Source organism: Limulus polyphemus, unplaced genomic scaffold (genome assembly GCF_000517525.1).
Source record: "Limulus polyphemus unplaced genomic scaffold, Limulus_polyphemus-2.1.2 Scaffold10775, whole genome shotgun sequence".
Taxonomy (NCBI): domain Eukaryota; kingdom Metazoa; phylum Arthropoda; class Merostomata; order Xiphosura; family Limulidae; genus Limulus; species Limulus polyphemus.
Window position 1 is genome coordinate 13,410 of NW_013676385.1, and position 3,672 is coordinate 17,081.

Sequence of the window (3,672 nt, forward strand, 5' to 3'; positions counted from 1 at the left end):
TATGAGTTTGGTGTAAACTGATTGTATTAATGTATATTTAAACTGTATGAGTTTGGTGTAAACTGATTGTATTAATGTATATTTAAACTGACTGTGTGGGTTTGGTGTAAACTGACTGTGTTACAGTATATTTAAACTGATTTATAATAAGAGTGTAATCTGAATAATACAGTTGGACTGATTGTATAAAGATATTATTAATTAGGATACGAAATCATTTTTCTTCTACTTACTGACCTCTGAAGTAGACAATACAAATGTGTTTCCAATTCTGTTAAGCAAAGTTTTTGTTTTATATATAAATAAAGAGGTTAAGATTTTGAAGATAAATATATATATATACAAAAGAGTACAAAAATAGCAAACAACCAAATCCCTGAAACGTTAATTATAAAATGAAGATCTTTGAGCACCGAGAATGTAGGTGTCACGTCAAAACATTCCAAACTTCTTAGTTTCACGTTCACATGCAGTGTGTTCAGTTCAGTGAAACCTGCAAAATGTTTACACATGTTTAAGCTAGTCTGTCTCTCCTAACATGTACAAGAACAATAGTTTTATTTCAAATTCATATAACTCTCATTATGAAGTAAAAATATAAGATAGTTTACCTGACCCATTATTTACGTTTTGTTAATCTCTCTAGATGTTGATTCAGTTTTATTTTACATAAGTATCAAATTTGTATAATGAAGTTAAGAAACTTTATTTATTCAGTTTCTAGTTTGTAATTATCTTTGCGTGACCTTGTCAGGGTTTTAAATGATATTCAGGATTTGAACCTTGTTAGTTAAGTTCTGAATAGATACGGTTAAAATGGAACTTAACATACTCAGTGAAACGCAAAACTAGTGATTTTTTTTAGAGAATTATACATTGGTGATTGAATTTTATAAATACATATACTTCTTAGATGTTGAGATGGGATTAGATGTTGTAGTTAAACACGAGAGTGCGAGCTTGACTTACCTAATTATAGCTGTCTCTCACCAGAAGTCCGCTGAAAGAAGGAAGTTTACTCGTGAAAGCTTAAGAAATTTGTAAAATAAATCAATTAGCCTGCAATGTATTTGTAAAACTACTACTTTTTATCACTAAAAGATCATTGTATGGACAATAGACACTTCCCGTAGTTTAGTTAAAAACAATATGTGGTCACCTTCTATTTTAATTCATTTTCACATAGATTCCATTAAACATTTAAATTGGTGAATAATCACCTTAGTATTTTTGGAATGAGGAATAAAAATTGGTTTGAAAAAGTTAAATGAAGATTTTAAGTTTTTTGTTTTTGCATTATTTGTAAAATAGAAAGTTGAATTTTTTTGTTAATAAGGGAATACAAGTCTCAAAGTTTGAGTTACCACACTAGCAAAATTATGAATTAAAATAGTACTTTTCTTTTTTACTATTACATCCCAGTCTCTGAGGTACATTGTTTGTTTAAAATATCGTTAGTCTTAAATTTAACATACATGTGAAGCATGGTTTCAGTTTCTTTTTATTTGGTATGTAGACTAATCTAGAACATAGTATAGATGAAAATAATCTTCAAACTAGATTTAAAAAGAACAATCAAGTTAATGCAGACCAAAACACTTAAATTCAAGGAACAGAAAAACACAACTTCCAACAACTTTTGTGAATGTGACTCCGATAAACTGAAGAAACAAAACAAAAAAAAAGATCAACTTAAGTTAAATTCAGGAGTACAAGACACGTGAAATATTCCCTCCTACTGACCTGTCAGCAATAGTCCATCGTACCAAAGAAGACCATACAACAAATTGGATTAGTGTTATGCAGAAAGGATCAGTTTTCTACATCTAAGGAGTTAAGAGAATCCTTTTACATCCAAACAGAAAAAAATATAAGCCTTCTACAAGAACGTTTTGGGTCTGCTTTGATCATACAGTACATCTTACCAAAAGCCAGGCCTAGTGTATTAAACCTAACTGATAACACAGTCATCCTGGCGTAGAAGTTAGCAAAACCTAGATACCCCTCTTGAAAATACTCAACTGGATGTAAAAAATTTTATTTTCTGAAAAGTTGGTTTTTCGTCATCAAACTCAAATGGTTGATTCGAGTGGGCGTATAAGAAGGGCAATAGTATAATATTGTTTCAAAGGAAAAAATCCTGTAATTTGTAAAAGTTTCAACGAGAATACAAAATATTAACTAATGCAAAAAGAAGATATAATGCACACTTTTTGTTAGTGTCTGTTTATAATGAGGTAAACTTACTTTGTTTGAGAGACAGCAGTCAAGTCGAAGTTGGAAACTATTTCTTCTATGTTTTTCTGGAAGGAATGAGAGGCAAATCTGTTGTAAAGCCCCCAGATGCTGTTCATCATCTTCTCGCTGTAATTGGGTGGCGTGAACTGCAAAACTTGACACAGTTTATCTTCTTACATGTTTATTTACACTATTAATTGTCGTTATCAATTATTATCAAATAATTTATTATAAATAAAACGGCCATAACACTAACGAAAGTGTCTACGATTGTACAGATCAGTAACAAACACAAAAATAAGGTATTGTTACGACAGCAGAAGTCACGTGACCCTAGTAACACGTCATGAACTTTAGAACGTTCACGTCCCTTCCTGAAGTCTAGAGAGGCTACTAGATATGCGGTAGTATTGTATATATAAGCCGCCAAGAATTGATGGCAATAATGTGTAATTGAACTGCGGACAGAGAGAGACGTATTGTTGAGCACGTGATACGTTCGTTGTGAATTATACCGTGACTGTGGAAATTAAGTGTATTGCAAAGTTGTATTTAGAAAGAATAAACCAGTTTTATTTAAGAAAGGACTTGTATCGTTAAAGTTTCTTCAGAAAGAAATTATACGGAAAATTAACTAACGACCAGAGACGTAACAAATTGGTGTCAGAGAGTGGGACGGAAAAGAAAAAAATGGAAACGAGAAGCGACAAATCAAACTACAGCTTAGCAGATTTGATGGCAGCAATGCAAGAACAGCAAAAGAAACAAGAAGAGAGATTACAGCAGTTGTTGGAGGAAGAAGAAGATAAATTACAGCAGTTACTGGAGGAAAAAGAAAAGAAACAAGAAGAGGAATTACACCAGTTGTAGGAGGAAAAGAAAAGAAACAAGAAGAGAGATTACAGCAGTGGCAACTGGAACAAGAAAGGAAACAGGAAGAAAGTCAGCAGCAACTACAGGAAAGTCAACAACAGTACAAATGGAAAACATTAGTAAATTTAAAAGCAAATTAGATACATTAAAAGATGATTTATTGTCTTTTACACAAGGAGGATACATTAACCATCAACTTAATCAGCCCCAGACAATGGCAAGCCCCTTCCAGACACCACAGCTAAACCCTAATGCAGACATCTTCAGTCCTGTTAGAAGTCGCATCCCAGATATGAATATCAGTAATAGAAGTGAAGCCACAGGAATTCGATGGGAAGCATATAGAGCACAATTTGAGCTACTGGCAGAAATGAATGGATGGACAGAGGGGCAGAAAGCAGTATATCTGGCAACGAGCTTGAAGGGACAACCACTGGAAATACTTGGACAGTTGTCAGGAGACGACAGACACAACTATAGAGCACTGGTAGTTGCTCTAGAACTCAGGTACGGAACCCAAAATTAGTCTGAAGTCTACAGGGCTAGGTATAGGACGAGAGT

General features: G+C 33.2%; 1 long non-coding RNA gene across 2 annotated transcripts; it reads right to left on the reverse strand.

Annotated features, from left to right (window-relative positions):
- Positions 1 to 6: 6 nt before the first annotated feature.
- On the reverse strand, positions 7 to 2,392 carry LOC106476520. Of its 2 annotated transcripts, none has more exons than XR_001291901.2 (3): positions 2,248 to 2,392; positions 970 to 1,000; positions 7 to 493 (listed from the first exon to the last, which is right to left on the reverse strand). It is a non-coding gene; the product is annotated as an uncharacterized LOC106476520 (long non-coding RNA). The 2 variants fall into 2 exon arrangements; XR_002609197.1 differs by lacking the exon at positions 2,248 to 2,392 and adding an exon at positions 1,744 to 2,089.
- Between the last annotated feature and the right edge of the window lie 1,280 nt (positions 2,393 to 3,672).